A 23,232-nucleotide genomic window follows, 5' to 3' on the forward strand; every position below is an offset into this window, starting at 1 on the left:
CGGGAAATTTTCTAAGCAGTGATTTTTAAGTTTTTTAAGCATTTTAGAAGAGTCTTATGATCAACATTAGAACCCTTATAACTCGAATCTCGATATCTGGACACTCCGGGGAAAATTGACAAGCCTGGCACATTTTTTCCTCACACCCATAACGGATTTTTGAGGGGGCTCGGGACCCCTCATGCCCCATGGAGTCGGCGCCTATGGTAACACCTAAGTGTTACCACAGAGTGCAAGGCATGTGGAGTTACAACAATAACGAAAAAGGTTTACAGGGTAGGTAGTGAGAAACATTATTGACAGCGATTGAATTTTCTATTTTCGGCATTACAAATACAGCATTTTAGGTACAAATTCAAGTAGGTGCACCTGTCTCCTTTAAAATTTAAGGTACTTAAAGAATTATTACTCATTTATATGTCCTCCAATGTTCTTTAACCAATATTCAGCAATGTATTTGATGCTGCGTAACTGAGTAAATCGCATGCAAGGTTTTTCACTATATGACAGACATGACGATTATATTACAACGACAATAACATTTCCAACGATAGTTAGCCCTGATAAATAACATTTCATTATTTCCAGAACTAACTAAAATATTAATTTAAAAATATTACTAGGAAGTTATCTTTTCGCTTAAGAGATAATTGCGCAATTAATAGAGCGGGAAAATTAACAAAAAATCACAAAGGAAAACAAAAAATTTAATGCGGAGCAAAATAAAATATCTAAGGCGAGATCAATGCTGGACTTACAAAGCAGATAAATAAACCAAATGCGATAACAATCAAAAGTACCTACTATCCATATCAAATGCATGAAAGAGCTTTGGGTTACATACGTAAGAGAAAACAGGAGTAGCGCATACTGGGAGGGTAATTAAAATGCTCATTATACGTCTATTACAAAGACTTGATGAGAGTTCGGATAATGTCACGAGCAAGGAAATGGTAGGTAATAAAATTCCTTTTAGCGCACGAAATGACTAGACAACACACAGAGGTTTTCATCAAATCGTACCTCACCACAAATCTCCAATTTTCTTCCCTTTTAAAACTTCTAAAACTTCTTTTCAATATTAACCACCGCGGAAACTCATTTCTCGTCATACACACTCCCAAAAGCTAATTTATTTCATTTCTTTCTACGCTCCAGGGAGCCAAGTCGTTATCAATATTTCCTTTCTTTCGAGATGCTTTGCAAATCTCATCCAGCCAAGCAGAATATTCGGTGGAGAATATTCAGTGATCAGACCCCCCTTATCTCTATTTCACTTGCAATTCACTCCTGCTCTCATTCCATTCAACTTCCCATCCACTTCCGACACGCCAATCCTTAGCGTATCGCAAGAAATCGTTGGCCTAAAAACATCTTTTGACGATACTTTTCGAAGAAAATGATTCAATATAAGATACATTGACATCAGCAACGATGCATTGTCATATTCGTTGAAGCATCTTACGATTGGTTTGAAAAAACATTCCACTCAAGGTGATCGTATTGTTGTGGTGTCTTGGAGAGTTGACCTCCCACCTCGAGGGTTCAGGTTCAAATTCAGGATGGCAGATATTATTCAGAGTTTGCCGATGCCTACTACAATGATTTTAAGTTCAGCACACTGTTGCCAGACCGTGGACGTTAGGCCGTGATCCTCCATAGCTATGGATAATTTGAAACCAACACCTTTCCCGCAATTGGTTTAATGCATCTAATGTGAATACTTTCTTTACTGTTACATTTTCCTTCGATTCCTTGTCTTCATCGGACTATCTGATTTATTGTCTCTGTATTTTGTTGATGGAATATTAAAAATTTCCGTTTTATTTTTTTGTTATTATAGAAGTATTTACTATTTTCTTCAACATTACTTTGAAACCGCGAATACTCGATGACTTGCTTCCTCGATGTATTTTATGAACTTATCACTACAGTGATAAGAATGATTACGATACTGGCTATTACAATATAAACGTTATAATCCGATAAGAAGACCTAATACATCTATCTAAGATCATTACTGCGGAAAAATTAATTGCAAAGGATTACATTTACAATAGAACTCAAGCTGTCTCTTCTCCTCACTTTTGAAAGCATCATCAATAATATCTCGGATACAAATGGAAAGTTTGGATCATATATGAAGTTCATAGTCAATGCATTACGACGGACTTATTTTAATGCGGAATGCATTTTGACGTCGTTCTATTAAGAACTATTTACAATATACATTCCGCGCCAGGATGAGTTCCCGCTCTCCTGTGTGATTCCCGCTTGGAGGATTAAAAACTTATGGAGAATTTCATTCGTAATGGATTATTGTCCAAAATTGTCCCGAAATAAAGATTATCATTGAAATAAACCTATAATTATTTACGGATTTAAATAAAAATCTATAATCATTTACGGGTCTACAATCATTTACGGCTATGCTTTCTGGATCGAAAAATCGTCAGAAAAATATAAACGTTTGGACGTTTACCTCGCACCTCCCATTATTTTCGTGAACCACGTGTAATGTCATACGCTATCTAAGCCCCTATCCTGAAACTTATCGCTTCTAACCGCCTCTTCTCCCTCCACCACTAACAAAATAGTCCACCTCTGGTTGAATTAATCATTGCCCATCATACATTCCCGACCCGCTTCTGCCCTTGATTCAAAGTTCGATGACTCACATTCATCATTCTCGTGTCGCGCTACATTCAGTCATCCGTTAAACTCCTCCCTGCGGTGAAGAAGAGGGGACACAACAAGTTTACTGTCTCCTACTGTAACTCTTTCCACCACACATCTCTATGTCCCCATATCCCTAGTCGCTTCGTCCTCAACGTCTCCCAATTTCTTAACTATGTCAACGTATCATTGACAGCTCACCAGACAAGGTCTTTTGTGCCGAAACTGAAATGGCTCAGTTCACGACCGTGCGATTGAAATAATACCTACAAGTCTGATGGACTGACAACGTTTACAGCTTTTGCTTTCGCGATGCTTATTTCATTCTGAAATTATATTTCCTCCAAATTTTGATATCCACGCACAAGAATATTAATCGAGATTTTTTAATGATACTAATAACATAATCTACTCATTGGCGAACTTTTTATATTCCCCATTGTAATACGGAAGTTGGGGGTTCATAGTTTGCCTCGGATTTAGGACATCATACACGACCTTTTTTTATATTTCCTTTGAGGTTTGTAACTAATTGCGTTTTAAATAATTCAAACATATGTACTATCATTTATGAAAGTTTTGTGGGCATACTTTCCATTCACTGATTCAATAAATGGAGAATTCACATCACCGATAGTCAATCACGACGGTATGCGACGGCCTTCGAATACCTGACGTCAAAAAGTGTATTAGTGCCTTAGAAGAAAGAAGAATGCAATGGAAGAGGCAAAAACTGGTGTGCACGCTCAAAGCGATCCGAATTCAAACTCTTGCGATTGCAGACCCAACACACGGCTCTCCCTCCGTAGATTCTCACTCTCTCGCCATTGTCTCCATGGCACTGCGCTGGCACTGGCAAAGCCTCTTGCGCCATTGACATTCGTGAAAATTTGAGAGAGGGAGAGAAAAAAAGAGCTGGATATTAGAAAAGCTTCGCTTATGCCACGTTTCAGTTACGCGATCATAGTCAATGGAATCTAGACGCTAGTTGCATTTTGTGTTGGAAATTGTAGTCGGCGCTGCTGGTGGCTACAATTGTAAACAGGAGTTGACGAGAGTTATGTACTAAGTTATTTTTTTCTATTTCTACTTGTAATAAAGTGATGCTTTCAGCCAAAAATTAATGTATAATCGTCAGGCATAAGAAATAAGACAACTGGGTGAAATATACGTTTAAGGAGACCCATCACACCCGCTCGATAGATTTCTGTCTTTTATCACTGCGTACGCTCCTATGAAAATCATGCTAAACCATTGAAATTTTTAAGGTGTCAAAACCATCCACGTAAAAATTACTTAATCTTTGGAAAACAAAAACATTCATTCGAGAAAATATTGGGGTGAACATTATAATGATAAATACGGTAGCCTGGAGAAACAACATGAAGAGATGAAGGTTGTGGTGTACCGGGCTCAATGATTTAACACACGTGATTGACAGTTCAGCGAGTCCGACTGGCTCGGCGGCAGGTAGGGTAGCAACTGGCCTCGAGCTAGCAACTGCAGCTGAGAAGCCCGGGTAGGCGGCGTGCCGGTCAAGCCAATCGAGTCTCATTTATTTCCAAGCGCCAATTTCAAATACAACAATTCCTCCCTTTCAAAAATGGTTGCATCATAAGACAAAAGTTAATAACAAAAAAATAAATTTGTTTCAATAAACAAAAATTTAACAATTCTTGGAAACACATTTTTGGAAATATAAAGCAATAACAATAGCAGTGTAACAATGCATAGACTATAAAAACTAATATAAACACCAACTAAACTCTCAAATATAACCAAATAAACAAGATCATTGCGATTGAAATCTATCAACCGGCTTCCTAATGCGCTGAGGGTATCTTTTATCAACAGCTGATCCCTCGCTTGGAGATGGAACACTTGCATTTGACTGAGTGTCAGAGTGAGAAGGAACCGGGGATTGCAGCGATGGGGATGGGTGAGGCAAACGTGGCGTACTGGGAATGCTAGAGGTGGGTGAGGAGTGAGGGGAAAGGTTGTTTTTTGTTTGGGAACCTCTCCGCTACTGCGTCGTTATTGACATTGAAATCACCCGTTTTAACATCATCAGAATTGGCATACACTGAGCTGGAATTCATCCCAATGAGCTGATCAATATGTCTGTTACAAACAAAACCAGACTTGAACATTACAGAATACATTACACCACTTAATTGTTTTAATACGATCCCTTCAACCCATTTGTCTTTATAGCGATAATCCCTAATTAGAACAGGTTGATTTTCAAACAAAATCCTTGTTTTCTTAACACCAAAATACTCTTTTTGTTTTTCTTGCTTAAGTTCCACTCTCTTGACCACATTAGGCCTCAATAGATCTAGTCTGGATCTTAAAGGTCTGCCAAACATTAGTTTAGCAGGGGTTTCATTCGTAGTACTATGAATAGAGTTTCTGTAACTAAACAATATATTACTCAGGGCAATATTTACATCTGAATTTTCTACAAAAGCGCAACTTAACTTATGCTTAGCATACTTAACAGAACTCTCCGCCTGGCCATTAGATTGAGGGTGGTATGGCGGCGAAAATGAGTGCTTCACACCATTTGATACCATAAAATTTCTAAATTCTAATGAAGTGAAAGGTGGGCCATTATCGGAATGTAAGGAAACAGGTAGTCCAAATCTTGAAAATAGCTCTCTGAGCTTTTCTATGGTTACCTTAGCCGAGGTAGAGCTAACTTCAAATACCTCAAGCCACTTAGTATGAGCATCAATCACCACTAAATACATCTTTCCTTTAAAAGGGCCCAAGTAATCCACATGTAACCTCTCCCAAGGAGAAGCGGGATAATGACACACATGAAGTTCACTCTTGGGAGGGCTAGAACGTTCTCTAAGGCAAGGCGAGCAATTGTTAGCTAGGTCTTCTATTCGTCTATCAATATTAGGGAACCAAACATAATTTCTAGCCACAGATTTCATCTTTACAATATCTAGATGACCCGAATGCAATTCGTTCAGAACATAGTCACGCAATTTACTTGGAACAACAATTTTGTACCCCCACATAATAATACCATGCTCTACAGTCAGTTCATCTTTCCTTAAAAAATATGGCTGTAACTCACTATTTTCCTCTGAGATAAAGTTAGGCCACCCATTCATTACATAATTATACACCTTCTTTAAGATAGGGTCACCCTGTGTTTCTTTTCTTACATGTTCAAAATTTAGTGGTACGGAACTCTCAGCTATACAATGCAAATAAGTTCCAACCAATTTTGTTTCTTCATTAACAGAGTGTAAGTCAGGTAATCGCATACGTGAAAGAGCGTCAGCATTACCATGTTTTTAAGATTTAACGTACTGAACATCAAAATTATACCCTGATAAAAACAAAGCATATCTCTGCAGTCTACTCGCGGCAAAAACAGGTAATCCCCTTTTTGGGCCGAAAATGCTTACTAAGGGTCCGTACAAATATTGGTTGAACTTCTTAACGCCAAAAACAACTGCTAATGCCTCCTTATCTATCTGCGAGTACCCGCATTCGGCAGGAGATAAGGTTCGCGAATGAAATGCAACTGGCCTTTCGACACCCTCCTGAGTGACTATGCTTAAAACAGCACCAAGTCCGGTGGAGCTGGCGTCAACTGCCAATTTCACGGGCAGTGTTGGATCATAGTGTGCCAACACAGGTGCTTGCGTCAAGATTTTCTTCACTTCATTGAATGCATAAAGACAGTCTTTGCCAAATTTGAACGGAACATCTTTACGTAGAAGTTTATACATAGGATTTAAAATGGTTGACAAGTTTTTAATAAACTTAGAATAATAATTCACAAGACCAATAAATGCTCGAACTTCATTGACTGATTTTGGTATGGGTGCATTCACAATCGCAGCTACTTTATCTTGGGATGTGTGCAATCCGTCTTTATCAATTTTAAACCCTAAATATTCAACCTTACTTGCAAAAAATTTACATTTTTCCTTTTTTACTGTTAGACCACATTCACTAAGACATTTACACACAGCCTCCAATCGCTCATAATGAGTTTTAGTATCCGGTGCACTAACCAAAATGTCATCTAAAAACACAACAGTACCTTCTAACCCTGCTAAGGTTTGTTCAATGGCCTTTTGAAATACTCCTGGAGCACTCGAAATACCATAGGGCACTCTACAATAAGAGAAGAGACCCTTGTGTGTGCTAATAGTACAAAGCTTTTGTGACTCAGAATCTAAGGTCAATTGCATAAATGCATTGCTTAAATCAATTTTGCTAAAATGCCTACCTTTATGCATGCTTACAAATAAATCCTCAATGCGAGGTATGGGGTATTTATCAACCTCCAAATACTGGTTTAGTGTGACCTTAAAATCCCCACAGATTCTGATGTCACCATTAGCTTTTAACACGGGCACAATTGGCGTACCCCAATTGCAGCTACGTACAGGCATTAACACTTTTTCGTCCACTAGACGTTGCAATTCACTCTCAACCTTTGACTTTAAGGAAAAGGGATTGGGTCTTGGCTTGAAATATTTCGGCTTAGCACTCTCTTTCAGAATTAATTCTACTGGTTCGCCTTTGTACTGGCCTAATTTATTGGTAAAAACTTCAGGGAACTTTTTTACTAAATTGTTAACCATTAAATCAAAGTTATCAAATATTTTACTTGAATCGCTAATTCCGTACAGATCGGATTTATTTTTGAAGGAAATGTCTATGCCCAATATTTTAAGCCAATCACGTCCTATTAACGGATGTGATCCCCCTTGGATTACATACATATCAAGAAGTTTATTTACATTCTGATAGCTGACCTTGACTTTAATTTTACCAATTGGAACAATCGGTTGATTGGTATAGGAACATAGCTTTAACTCGCTAGGGTAAAGCGTACAAGAACTTAGATTATTCTTATAAAATGTATCACTAATAACAGTCACACTTGCTCCTGTGTCTACTTCGAACGTAGTCATTTCACCCTGAACGACAATATCTACCCTTATTGGGTCAACTTTGACTTTCTCGGTATGTTCCTCATACATGACAAACATATGCTGAATATCTTCGATGTGAAAATCGTCAGCTTGATTTCCCACACAAAAAGCAAGCACTTGGCGTATCGGAACATTTTTCCGAACCCACGAAATTGTGTTTTGGCTTTAACATAGACTTATTAAAAGACTTACATTTTGGTGGTCTGGAATGGCCTATTTAGCCTTAAGGTTGAAGAGGGATGGGGTGTAGTGGCATTTAAAATTATTTCTGTATTTCAGAACAATAAGCCCGCCATCATCCGGGCGAAACGTCAGATGAACTCTTCGCGGAATAGCCCTCTTGCGTGCAAGAAGAAAAAGAACCAGGGTTCGGGTGCGAAGTTTTTTGAGCATGACACGGGCGTCTGGCATCCCGAAATGAGAATAGGGTAGTTTCCTTCATCAAAGAAACCGAAAGGCATTGATTGCGATTTGTTACCCACCATTAGTGTATTCAAAATGTACAAATTATTTCGTTTTAGAAATACCGCTTCAGACAAATGGCACTGGTCCATTTTTATCCTCATTTGAAAAGGGCCAGATTAGCGCCCATGCGATGCCACTCCACGTGACGTCACAGGGACCTAGTTTCTATACAAGTAGATAGGAGTTATACATCATCTGAGGTTACCAATGCATGCATGAGGCACAGAGCTCAGGGAAACATGTCTTAATAATCACCTATTAAAACTGGCTAAGGTCGGAAAGTTTTCTTCGTTTGATAAGGTATTCATCATCACTGGTCAACAATCCTAGGATTGGTTTGACGCAGCTCTCCACTCAGTTCTCCTATCAGCTAATCTTTTCACTCCTACGCATTTCTTCTCTTTCACATCTCTCTTTAATTGTTCCATATATTTTGTTCGAGGTCTTCCTTTTCCATTCTTGCCTTCCACCTGTCCTTCGACGATTGTCTTCATCACGCCATCATGTCTCAAGATTTGGCCTATAAGGTTGTTCCGTCTTCTTATTAAGGTTTTCATGAGGCTTCTCTTCTCTCCTACCCTTCTTAGGACTACCTCGTTACTAACTCGGTAGATCCATTTGATTTTCATCATTCTTCTGTAGCACCACATTTCAAAGGCCTCTATCCTTGCTTTCTCCGCTGCGGTCATTGTCCATGCCTCACTTCCGTATAGGAGCATACTCCAGATGTAGGTTCTTATAAATTGTTTCTTTACATCCATATTTAAGTTTCCCGCTGTAAGCAGGTCTCTCTTTTGGTGGAATGATCTCTTCGCCTGGGCTATTCTGCTGATAATTTCTTTCTTGCTTCTCCCGTCACTAGTTATCTTGCTTCCCAAATAACAGAATTCATCCACTTGTATCAGTTTTTGCCTCCCTATTTTAATGTTGGTCTTGAATTCTACTCTTCTGCTGCATACTAAGATCTTGGTTCTCTTCGTGCTTATTTTCAGTTGATATCTACTCATTACCCTACCCATATTGACCAGAATATTTTTCAAATCCTTCTCTGTTTCTGCTATAACGGCTATGTCATCGGCAAATCTTAGCATGCTTATTTTTTCTCCATGGATATTCACTCCCAATGCCTTTTCTTTGATTTCCTTAATGGCTTTTTCAATGTACACGTTGAAAATTACGGGTGACAATGTACAGCCTTGTCGCACTCCTTTCTTAATTCTTGCTTCTTCACAGCTGGGCCCTGATTTTATCACGGCTATTTGGTTTTTATATAAACTGTGGATGATTCTTCTGTCATTATAAAGAACCCCAATTTCCTTTAGGATTCCAAGCATTGTGCTCCAATCCACGTTATCAAATGCTTTAGCTAAGTCCACAAACGCAACGAATGTTGGCTTGTTCTTTTCCATTCTCTTTTCTATGAGCAGTCTTAGGGCCAATATTGCTTCCCTTGTGCCTTTGTTTTTCCTGAATCCAAATTGGTCCTCATCCAAGTACTCTTCTGCTTTTCGTTCTATTCTTCTATAGATGATCCTTGTCAGTATCTTTGATGCATGTGTAGTAAGGCTTATGGTCCTAAAATCTTCGCACTTCTCCGCTCGTGATAAGGTATTAACCCATTTACGGCCAACGTTGCGAAAACGCAACATTATTGAGAAATGCAAAAAAAATGTTTCAATTGAATTTTATTCATGTAGAATTCGCTTTTTTCGATAGCAATAAGTTTAAACTGATTTTTAGTGAGATTATAATGACATTTTATAAGTATTTCGATATTTAAAAAAATACTCAAAAAGTGTCAATTTTCGAGTCTCCTGTTAAGCAAGATAAATAATTTTTCCTAAGAGTAACTATTCCCTTTATTAAGTTTTTTATTCTTCCATGTGAACATAGAAATTTCAATTAATAGATATTAAAGCTTATATTTCGTCAGGTAGTTAACATTAAGTGAAAATCAGATCCGGAAAATAATGTTGCGTTTTCGCAACGTTGGCCGAATCCGGTATCTATAGGTAGTTATGCAACCCGCATTACCACATAATTTCGTCTCGTAGGATCATGCCGTCTTTACTGTCAGATATAATCCTACGCCTTTTCATGCCTCGTATTTGACAGATATCGTCATATTTGATAATTAAAATTCTTATATATTATATTTCCAATGAGATGCTCCATTATTTTGCCTAAATCCAATATAAATTAGAGATGCATTACGGCTTGAAAGAAATGAGTCAAAGTGAATATTTTTACAGAAGATATCGTGTTTTCCAGTTTTTAATTGACATTTTTATCACAACATATTGAATTACAACAAATAATGACTATTTATGAATTACATGATAGCATTTTGGGTGCAATGGAACACAAAACTTTGTAGATTCAATCCGAATTAGTCCTTCCTTACTTCACGATTCAGCGATATCACCGAATTCCACAACAAGATAATGGGTGAAAGAAGACGATAAGGCGTAGATTTGGTTCGGAAATGATTGAACCAAAACATATTTAGATTAATAAAAATTATCAACACTTTTTAGACAATTCCTTCCTGGACAAAAATGACAGATTTGTAAATTATGACCTCAATTTGACGACTTGAATTAAAAATTATTACAATTCGAAATATTTGCGTATAAATTTTGAAATAATGAGCAAATGGTACCTTACTTTGGTCACTACGGTGCATAAATGTTCTTTTAAAATAAGCCTTTTAGATTTTGCTTTTAACTTTGGTGCTTATGTTATTCAGACGGTTTTAGGGTTCAACAAGGCGATAGAAAATTACTTCCATCGAAATTTAGGCTTTGAAGCAAGTGTTATTCTGGAATTTCTCAAGGTTATCCCTGATCCCTCGAATCATCGTATGTTTTTCGATAACTTCTTTTCATCTTGAAGACTATTTATTGTTTTGAAAGAAATAGGATTATTTGTCACTGGAGCCATCCATGAAAATATAACGGAGGAGTGCCTGATAGAGTATAATAAAACCATCGATAATAAAACCGAGAGGAACATGAAAACAAACATTTGATAAAGCCGACGGTCTTAGTATTTTTCGATGGTATGATAACTAGATTGTCCCTGTGGACAGCAATACAAGTTTTTCGCTTCCATTGGGCACAGGGAAAAGTTTCTGCAGAAAAAAGAATATACTATTTCACATACTATTCTATGTTAATAAAAGAAAATACTTTTCGTGTTATTGGGGAGTATAGTAAATACATGGGAGGTGTGGACCTACTTGATAATGCAAATTATCGCACTCGAATTCAGGGGAAAAAAGGTCCTAGCTAATCAACATACTGCACAGCGTTTGCACTTACGCCAGGAGATTGTACAGTTATGCAACGGAAATAAATTTCACTGGTAGACTTCAAATCGTATCTAGCAGGGACGCATCTTAAAAGTGAAGTGAATCAGTCAGTAGATGTCGTACCCCTATACAATTCGCGTCCTTAAACATAGAAGAAGTTAGGCCATGTAATTCATCGTAGATTCGCGAAGCATGAAAGGACGAATTTGGCCATAGAGTTAAAAAAAATTCAGCAGTTGCCGTTGTGATTCAATCTGCAATGATAAAATTAAAGTCAATGAAAAAATGTGAAATACATGTTCTACTGAGAAAATTTTTGCTTTGACTTATTTCTTTCAAACCGTAAAGCATGCCTATTTTATAGTGGATTTAGGTAAAATAATAACAACATCTCATTGGAAACAATATCTAAGGATTTTATTTATCCAATATGACGATATTTGTTATATACGTGGCATAAAAAGGTATAGGATTATATCCGAAAGTAAAAACAGCATATTCCTATGAGACGGCAATGTATTTTAATGCGGGTTGCATAACTGCCTATAGATACCGGATTCGGCCAACGTTGCGAAAACGCAACATTTTTGTTTTACCATAAGCAAATTTTTTTGAAGGCCCATATTTTCAATTTACCTTATTTAGCATGTTATTAGGTAAAATGAAGAGAAAAAATTATATATATTTAAGTATATCTTTACTCGGCCGGTAATGGGTTAATAAACCATTTTTAAGCCAAGCGCTACCAGACAGCAAGGTACTCAGCTACCCTCTAGCATCCTGCGTCCTATCAGCGCTCAGAGCCTCGATCAAGGTCACCTCACAATGCGGGAGGGGAACCAGAAATACGTCACACGGAGAGATTTCCTTACCCGTCGGTTTTCGCGCGCTTGAAAATTTTCACTTTTCATTTAATCGCGAAAAATAGATATCGTCATTTAAAAATCTAAAAGCGTGAAATACGTACTCCAGGAGTAATAATCTTCCGATATAGGCAATAAAAAAATAATAGGAAACCACCCTATTTCTCCCCACGGCCACTCACTCACCTTCCTTATCGCTCTCTCTCTCTGTGACCCACTCCAAACACCCTAGAGCTGCGACCCGCATGAGTAAATCGTTCACGACGAACGACTCATTTCGATGAACTGAATGGACTATGTCTCGTTATTCGTCTGATACTCCTAAGAGTTATAAACAAGAATGCTGAGTTCTTAGAAACCGAATACTCATTTGTATATTTTATATGAGATTTGTACGACCTTGGAGATTTCTGGACTGAATGATGCAAACCGCATGAATCGAATCGTTGGAATGAAGTTGGCCTACCCTCCTTCTGTACGTCTTCAACCCCTCCCCCATCCACACCACTTCTCATCCCCCCCCCCGCTCAATTTATCTCTTTCAGAGCTTCCTCCATATGGGGGTGAGTTTTCGGGAGATGAGGGCACTTATTTCTGAGCGAGCGAGAATCGTAGCGAGGCGAGAGTTATGTGGGACGACTCGTTGCGAGGCGATAAAGCTCCAAGGGTGGATGTCAAGAAGAGCTTGCACGTTTGGTGATTTTTGAAGCTGACGCAGTGAGAAGGGCATGCATTCCTGTGCTTTTTCGACGCATCGATCCGAAATACCTTCAGTTATAATTTAACGCAAAATATGGTTTGGTTAGGTGAGGGTAGAGCTCGACAATAGCATATGCCTTTGGGCCACCTCGCACATCGACCGGGATTTGAACAGGCTGGATTAAACTAGTGAAAATTTTAAATATTAAAAAATTAAAATTAAAATGGGAGTTTGATATAATTGAGTATACCAAAAATATAAGCAAATTAGCGTTTTATGCAACCAAAAGTTATTTCCGAATTTTAGTAAAGATATTCTCATCACACTAACAGAAGCAGATAGCTTCATACCTGTGATAGATCCCAATAAAGGTTGGCGTTGGTATTTCGGTGAAGACGCAAATCAGAACTCAAGAAAATGTCTCTTATTTACTTAATCATATCTTCTTCTTTCATCATTTATTTTACGCTCCAACCCATACTTTAGGCGCCTTTAAGGTGATGCCTAACTCTACCTCGACAGGTGGATTTTGGCCATTTATTCGTCTCACAACTTGATTCCAACTCCCATAAGCTATTTGAATTTGCCAGATTATATGGAACAGACATTTTTAACACTTTGCGTGCTATGGGCGTGATATTATGCTAATGTTTCTGGAGATTGCCATGGACGTAATGTTACGTCTTTCTATTTTATCGACGTTGTTTGCGTGAAGCTGTAATATTTCGCCCATATTACTTTTCCAGTTTACTGCTTAGTGGTACTGTTATTCCAAAAATCAACTGCTCGATGGAAAAAGAGTTATTTCAATGTCTTGAGGACGAAAAGTCCTCCGTACCTTCCGGCACCCTTTACTCAGCCTACTTTGTGTGAAAATTCTTTGGAGGAAAGAACCGTTCGTTGAGGTTGCAGTGACCCTTTTTGTCATCCGGGATATTGAATGATTTGCTTGGAACAATGCTTTTGTATGATTTCCATGGTTTAAATAATTCAAATTGAGCGTATTAAAAAAATTATGCATTTTATGGCGGTAAATCATTTGTTGCAACTTTTTATTTTTCAAAATCAGTAGGTTTTCATTATTAAAATATGTATTTAAAAGTTAGCAATAAATGTCATTCAGCTCATTGATAAAGAAGAGCGAAGTCCATTTTTATTAAAATACACATCGATATAAACATATTATTGATGCTACATATTTCCCCTTCTACAAAATGTGAAAATCTCACACATTAGAAAATACCGTGGTAAAATTTTAAAACTTAAGAAACAATCATGGTGATCAAAATCAGTTGCGTGTGCCATGAAAATTTCAAGATGAGAGCAAAAGTTTACAATAAATGTGCAATAAGTCAAGAAAAAAGACCGTCGGAGCAGAATTGATGTCTCCTCGTGCCAATGTAAACTCGAAAAACGTTTTCGAAAATTATCAATTTAGTCGTCAGTGGAGCAAACAATCGAATCGAAGCACGTAGACTCGAACCCAAAAATACTCCATCCCCCACTGCAGCACGTGCGGCCTGAATTTTAGATCAGTCCACCGGCACCCTCGTGCGGCAAAATTCGGAGAGTGGGCTGCCGCACCCAATGAAATATAAGCCGGTGCGCGGCGCGGAGCATGTGTAGGAAATTTCAGCGTGCCGAGGATTACCCGTGTTGGTTGCGATAAGACGGCGAGGAGTAACAGAGAGGAAGAGACATAGAGAGGGACGGGAGTGCTGTGTGTGTGTGTGTGTGTGCGGTTCGGCCGAGGAGTTCGATGTTAAACTCGGCCTAATTCGCACAGAGAGAGAGAGGGAGATAGAGAGATAATTCTGCAGCGTAAGTGCAGCGGAAGAGAAGTGGAGTGGGTTTGTGTTCCGTCGGATAAGACGACCGGTTAAGGCAACCAACTACCTTTCACGGAAATCTCGACGCTCTAAAAGTAATAACCACGATTGTTTGCCTGCTTTTGTACGAAAATTCATGGCAACGTAGCATTTACACACATGATTGATTAGCGATAGATTAGCATTAGCGACCATAGCGATAGATTAGAATTAGAAAAGGACCTCGTTGCCGTAAATGACTGGTGCAGTACTTGGGAGTTAGAATTAAATCTTGAAAAGTGTATGGTGATGAATTTTTGGGAAAAGGATATTTATTTATTTATTTATGTCACACCAAAAACAGCACTAAGGCCTTTACATTGGGCTTATAAACAAAATAAATTATATAAATATAATAATGAACATGTAAAAAATTAATATCATAAGTAACAATCATTTTCAGCTTATACAACAGATACAAAAGGTCAGTGTCAGAAAGATAGACTTATCACTTGGTTATTCAAATTAGAGCGGGAGGCGAAGATGTCAAGAGAGGAAGAAGTATTGGAGACTGAATTGAAAATAGAAGGTAGGCGGGAAAAGAGGGATCGTTGAGATATTGCCAGACGGAAGTTGGGCTGGTGTAGAAGTTCAGTATTGCGGGTTTTGCGAGCAGGAATGCGTAGTGAAAAGAAGGATAGGAGATCACTGGATCTGAAGGACCCATTTAAGATGCGGTAAAGAAATTTGATGTCTAATGTCAATCTGCGGTGGTTGGGGTGTAATAATCCAAGTGAAAGAAGTATTTCGGCACGTGAAGAGAATCTGAGGTGAGGTATGCGGTGTCGAACTATTGCTAAGAAGAAATTGAGTGGACGGTTGATTAATTTTAGTGTGGTGAGAGAAGCAGTTGACCAAATGGGGGAGCAATATTCAAGGATGGGTTGCACACATCCAATGAAGACGGATTTTAAGGCACTCGGTTCGGATATCTCGCTCAGACGATATAGGGCCCCAACCACTGCCATAGCCTTGTTAACAACGATTTTTATATGTTCGTAAAAGGTTAACTTTTGGTCAAAAGTGACGCCTAAATCGGAGGGGGAGAAGACAGAGGGAATGGGTTGATTATTTAGTGTATAAGTGGAGGTGATAGTGCTCTTCTTCGGCGAGAAAGACATCGCAGTAGATTTTCCAGGATTCACACACAACTGCCATTTATTGCACCATTTCTCTAGCGATTGAAGAGCAGTTTGTAAAACCAGGGAATCAGCCGCGGTGTTAACCCTTTTAAATATTTTACAATCGTCGGCATAGAGGAGAACACCACAACTAGAGGGAAGAATGTCATCAACAATGTCGTCAACGTAAAGAGCAAACAGAAGTGGGCCTAATACACTGCCTTGAGGCACGCCAGAAGAAACGGGTAAGTAATTCGACGAAAAACCTTCTATTAGAACTCTTTGGCTGCGGGAACTCAGGAAATTAGAGATTAAACATAAGAGAGTGCCATGGATATTAAAACGCGACTGGAGTTTGTGGATGAGGAGGGTATGATTAACAGAATCAAAAGCTTTAGAAAAGTCAATGTAACAGACATCCAGCTGGGACCTGTTTTCGAAAGCAGAAATTATATGATGGTGCAGTATATAGAGAGATTGGTCAGGCAGGACCCCCCAGGAAGAAAGCCATGCTGCGAAGGCGATATGTAAGGGAGAGTGAAATGAAGTATGCGGTTATGGATAATGCGTTCAAAGATAATAGATAAAATTGGTAATATTGAAATGGGTCGATAGTTCTCAACTATGTCCCTAGGGCCAGATTTCAAAATGGGGGTTACATTTGATTTTTTCCATTGAGTAGGAAAAATTCCAGATGAAAAGAAATATATCTTCAGGAAGAAATATATCTTCAGGAAGGAGCTACACCGCTAACGGGATTCCACTACCAAATACCGAATTCGTTAAATACTTGGGGGTCGCCATTGCCCGGGATCTTTGGTGGGGTAAGCACATACGTGAAGTATGCGGGAAAGCTAACCGTAAACTTGGATTTGTAAAAAGAATTCTCGGTAAATGCCCAAAAAAGGTGAAAGAAATAAGCTACCTGACTCTAGTGAGGCCTCACTTGGAATATGCTGCTAGCGTGTGAGACCCTTACGAGGTGGGACCAGGGATGTGATCCGATACGAAAAAGCACTTTAAAGCACGAAATTTCAATACTTTCGGACCGCTGCCACTTTAAGGCACTAAACCGAAAAGGCACGAAACCGAAAAGGCACTAAACCGAAATTGCACGAAACCTCCTCAAGCCCGAAATGGCACTTTACGGAAAAAAGTGCCGATCCGAAAAGGCACCATAGTTTCGTGCCATATAGTGCAATATAGTTTCGGATCTTACATCTCACTCACTCAAAGGCGGAGAGGGGCTGGAGAGGGAGAACATTTATCTATAAAAATTTTAGGAAAGAGAAGGAAAGGTCATTGGCCACTCAAATGAGGTGGCAATCTGGGGAATTCGGGAGAAAAAGGGACGGGGCGGGAGAACGTCCGTTTTCGGGACACTATTGAGGGATTATACGGCATATGCTGGGGTTGTCCACTCATGAAGAAAGGTTCAAGAAGTTGTTATAGAAGGTTTGGCATTTTTGGCATTTTTTTGCATTTTGAATTGTTTGAGAAGGTTTGGGCATCGGGTGAAGCCATAGTTAAAGAGGTAATTGAAGTGGTCAGGGTTCTGTGGCGTCTGGGGATAATGAGACAGAATATATTAGGGGTTAAAGGAGAGACGAGAAGCGCAAGGGAAGGATAAAATAAGGTGGAAGGGGGTTGGGGTTTCCAACGCGAGAAGTGAGCGGCTACGGATGGGAGAAGGCGAAAAATAAACCAAGAATGAACTTCATCCTTTGGTGTATTTAACTTTGCACCCGTGCGCGTGACTGCGTACAAAGTCACTTGTTCCTTCAGTGCTTTCAAGAATGAGAATTGATGTTGGACACTGTTACGGAAGGTAATGGTCTGGGGAAATATTATCTTTATTTGAGAATGGAATGCTGTGAAGACGTGGATGGTTTTCAAAAAGTAGACCATTTAGTAAATTAATTTCATGAGACTGTACAATGCAATATTCCTCTAGAACGTCCAATCTTTTTTTTTCCTTTCTATCTAGATGAACTACCTCTAATGCTTATTGTGGATATCATTTTCTGCATTTTCTAAGGCAGGGATAAAAAAAAGTGCGATCTTTTCGGGGATTCCTTCATTTTTGTATTGGCATTTATGAAAAATTAAATAAAAATTAACCGCTTTTCTCTAGAATTACACCAAACATACATGTGATTTCGGCCCCAAAATAGAAATATCACCTTATAGCTGCAGTTATTCGTTCATTATCGTCGAATGTAAACAATGTCCATTATTTCATTTATGATTGAAAGGCTGCATCACATCAAATGCTTAAGCTCATTTCGAAATTTTTCAATGATGAGAGACAAAACTCAAAATATGCGTACAAATTTAGCAGATTGTGCACTTCGCATCGTGCATCATCTACATCTACATAATACCCAGCGAGCCACCACTAGGGTGTTTGGCAGGGAATGACAAATCACAAACATACAGCATGCAAGAGGAACGCCACATTCTTGTGCCTTTGTTTTTTCTGAATCCAAATTGGTCCTCATCCAAGTACTCTTCTGCTTTTCGTCCTATTCTTCTATAGATGATCCTTGTCAGTATCTTTGATGCATGTATAGTAAGGCTTATGGTCCTAAAATCTTCGCAGTTCTCCGCTCTTTTCTTCTTAGGGATTACAGGCATCCCCCGAGTTACGTAAGAGATGCGTTCCGGCAGACTCTGCGTAAGTCGAAATTTACGGAAGTCGAACCTTTGCGTTAGTGCTTCAGAGATTGCGATCGGCGCGGTGAAATTCTAAGCGGAGAAATGCGCGGTAAATTCTCGGTGAAGTTTCATTCAATGCACTGCGATATTCATGAACTCTACCGAGTATTCTTACGTTATTAGATACAAAATCGATAAACATTAATATAGTCTGAGAGTTGCATCTCGAGCATTGCCAATCAAAATGCGTAATATTATTCCCAGAGTTGACCGATCGCGTGGATTTGGGAAAGTACGGTATCTCAACGCTACATTACTAAACTGAATACTTAAATTTATTCATAATTTTATACTGCGATCTAAGGGCCCAAAGAATGCATCGTCTACCTACCTATAATCATTATATCTTCTGCCTTTTATATATTACGTTGATCGATGAATCTGGTGGTTTCACTGTCACAGTTAATACACGTAGAATGGGTGTCGAGGATTACGAGCAAATAACACACAAAAAATACCAGTAACTAACTATATTCTTAGATACATTCACACGCACATACACTCAATCTTTCACGCACGGAAACATTCTTTCATTCTCTCATATCTCAATAAAATAACGTGAAAATATCATCATTTGAATATTTACTTCGCTGGAAACATCAAAGAGTATTTCCAAAGCACGAAGCTAATTAAAAGTGAGCTTTTATTCAGCCAACTCCGTCATTAACGTGCAACAAAGTTAGTGGGGAAAAGCTTTCAATGACGCAATATTCATTTACAGTTGCACACAATACGAGCATACGAGAGAACGAGAAAATGCAGCTTAATAAAATTTTCCGCTAGAAACATGTAAACAATTACGCAATTAATATCGTTTGTCAACTTTTTATAAACTTTTTCGCGGTGTTCATTGCCAACACTCAAAATTTCAATGCCGTTGCGTGGGTACTAAACAATTATTTTCCGCAATAAAGATTTCTGCTTGAACTTCATTTTATTTTAATTCCACAGATGGAAATGTCCAAACTTAAGGATACAATTTTTAAATAGTTGAAAGTCGGAGTTCGGGTGTGCATGCTGTATAACAAGTTGTATCGTACAGGAATGAGCGCAACCACATCCATCACTAGAACTGCAAATTTTTACGTTGATTACTGACTTGGGATTCATAAGCGATTTTTCTACAGAAATTAATGAAAATTCCTTCGAGGAATGACAAAAATGGGTAACTTTTTTATTTTTAACACGTTAAAAACTCGATAACTATTCGATATTTTTTCTACCATAGGTTGTACGAGCGAATATCTGCTTCTTCGCGCTTGCATTCGAAAATTAACGTAATCATTTGAAATACGGTTATCGCTTACATTTCGTTTTGGTTTTACAAATGAGTCCGATTTTTAAGGTATCAAAAATACTCTGTGGTCACTTAAACCGTCAATAACATTGTTTTGTTTTATCAGCTTATGGTGGCTTAATCCTAAAGAGACTAATATTTTATTTCCTCTCATACACTTGTCTAGTAGTAGTGTGAGTGAATTTCTTGTGCGTTGTAACATCATGCTAATTTATTTACCTATTATTTGAATTCGATTTGCAGGGTAGGAATCCCAATTTACGGATGGGAGATTAAAATTTCCCCTAATAATTATTACACCTTAGCTGCCTCTCAAAAATTAACGAAGATATTTGATTATCTAATTGGTAAATAATATCAATTTCGGAGTTTGGAGGTCTATAAGAAGGGCTAATATGTAATATGCTTTATGCTTGATGTTTGCGCTCTTGTTTTTGATGCTACGACAATTAACTACGGCAAACTTGATGTCATATTTTGTAGATTGACTTTCGGTATATTCTTTTCCACGCTTGTAGTCTAAGTGGGCGAATTACGCTGGAAATCCTTATTGCATTGATTTAATTGTTTTCCTGGATACGCGTTTTGGAATTTTCGTTTTTTCAGCATTACCGCCATTAGTTAATTTGACTGTAAAAGTTTCGTAAAGCGGATTGCTTCGGAGGCTACTTTTAGTTACATTAATCCAGTCGTTTACAAAAAAAATCAGTGATACCTTTTTCTTGAGTCATCTGCATAGATTATGTTGATGTTCAGAATGTCTCTTTTAAAAAGTAAAAAAAAGTTTGCCTTCGGATTCGAATACTTCCAGAACTTGACCGAAATTATCGCGCACAATAAGGTAAGTCCGGGTGAGATGCCCCACCGGGAGAGATGCCCCGATCGTGGTAGTTTCAAAATGAGCCATCAGAATGCTCTGTTGGTGGTGTCCGTCAATCAGTTTGACAACTACTATGAAGCCTCAAAAGTTTCGCGGTGATTAGTTTTTTTTTACGCTACTTTAGAAGATCATTTCAAGTGAGTACTCCGAAATTTCCGCTCTATCATAAGGTAGAGCATAATAGTTATGGTCGGCATCTGTTAAAATGTTTGAATACTTTGAATTAATGGGTGAAAACTTGTAGCAGCATGTTTATCGAATGTCCAAAAGCAGTGACAAGTCATCTTAGACCATGTGTTGGCCCGCTGGCTGTAAGGGCAACTCTCCCGTACTGAAAGGAGAGACGCCCCACCTCTCCTCGGGAGAGATGCCCCAGTGCTATCTTAAGGTATAGACGCCCTACCTGTATTGTTTTCAATTAATTGTAACCAATACGATAGTATCAGTGGCTGATCTATCGGGGGATATATGGGGGGGATAAATTGGATACGCAAGGGGGGGCTATCGCTCCCCCCCCCCCTTTGGGTATCCAATTTACACTAGATGGAATGGTAATTTTTTCCGACCCCCACTACTGCCGGAATTTTTAACCCCACTTAGCCCACCCCCCTTGTCCTTATCCTGGATCCACCCCTGGATAGAAGTAATATTAGTAAGTACGTCAGTAGAAGAGTGCTAAAGTGAAAAGTGCCTCCTAGTTTTTTAATTGCTTTGATACTGTCTGATTTGTGAAGATGGGTATGGAGACGATCTCCACGATTATCGAAACAGTTTATTAGAGCTTTCTATGCCATGTCCCTTACAATCTTAGTCCATGACATATTGCCTTAAGCATAAACAAATCAACAAGGCCTCCTTGGCCACAAAATAAATAATGATAGAACCTTTCGCAACAGATTCATCATCTTCTTCGAAAGGTAGTGACTTGTTGCAGATGGCACATCTCTCTTCCCAGCACTGCCTCCTTCTGACCAGCGTAATGTTTAAATCCCATCTCCATTAGTGATTGACTAAGTCGTTCGTTTAGGTGATGTCGATCATCGCTCACTATTCACTTGAGTGATTCAATCGAATGTTTATCTTTTTCACTTTCGATAATGCCGAAGAGCAATTTAAAGATCCTCTCACGAGGCTGAAAGTAGGTGATAGCGGAATAAGTGAGGCTGCGAGGTACTTCTAGTCCCCTCTCGGACTCTTCGCCGATGCAGGAAGAGGGTAATGCGAGCAAACATTTCTTTAGGTCCATTTGGCATGGAGCTGGAAAAGTGAGTTATTATCAGTCATAATCAACTACTGGAAAAATCTAGGTTTGCACCTGATTGAGAGACTAGTACATCAATAGCCTATCAGTTTGCTGAAAAGTTTGTCCTTCAATGCAGAACTGAAAATGTCGGGTTATGACTGGCTTAATTCATTTTTAAGAAAAAATGAATTAAGCCAGTCATTTACAATTAAGCTAGGCAGTCTTAAAGGTTGCCAGCTGGTAGAAGTGAAGGTATGAATAGAGAAAGCGTAAGTCACTTTTCTAAAATACTCTCAGAATTATTTCAGGAGAATGATTTCTTTAACAGGCCGGCCAACGTCTACAACATGGACGAGTGTGGTTGTCGGCTAAATAACGTCTCAAGATTTTATCCACAAAAGGTGCTAAAGATGTTCAGATTCTGACGTCTACGGAGAGAGGAAAAAACAACACCGTGATTGCGTGCTGCAACGCTGAAGACCAAGTTCTTCCTCTGGCATTTATTTTCAAAGGCATCTGACCAGAAAAGGAATTGTCAGACTCTGAATAGACTCCCATCAAGTTCTAGTTTCAGGAAGATAGACATATTTCTTATGGACCCATGAACAATACCTTAGCACTTCTTCAACATAAGTTATGGAATAATAGCGATAGAAACCGAAAGCTGACCGGAATACCCTATTTCAATGCCTGGCACATCCAGAGAAGCGTTTAAGAAACGTTTAAGTCGTCTAAATATCATCAGAATTCAAAAATGACATCTACAAAACCGTTGAATAAAATATCACTATTCCTCACCTTCGAAATAATTCGAGAAAATGGAAACATACAGCGAAAGTACTGACGTTCGGCGAACACGTAAAATAAGGAAAGATAAATGCGAAGAGTAAAAAATATAGCGTTTCAAAAATAGTAAATTTGGAAAAGAATAAGGAAAAACTGATCATTGATGATGGCCAGAACAGATTTTTGGAATGTGAAGATAACTATTTTACCACTAAAATAACAGTAGACTTGATCAAATGTTCAATTGCGATCATTGGCTGCACGAATCATGCAAAATTTACGGAAATTTCTGCAAATAAACGTGGAACCAAACTGATCGAGGGAAAAAG

The sequence above is a fragment of the Ischnura elegans genome, chromosome 2 (genome assembly GCF_921293095.1).
Source record: "Ischnura elegans chromosome 2, ioIscEleg1.1, whole genome shotgun sequence".
Classification (NCBI taxonomy): Eukaryota; Metazoa; Arthropoda; class Insecta; order Odonata; family Coenagrionidae; genus Ischnura; species Ischnura elegans.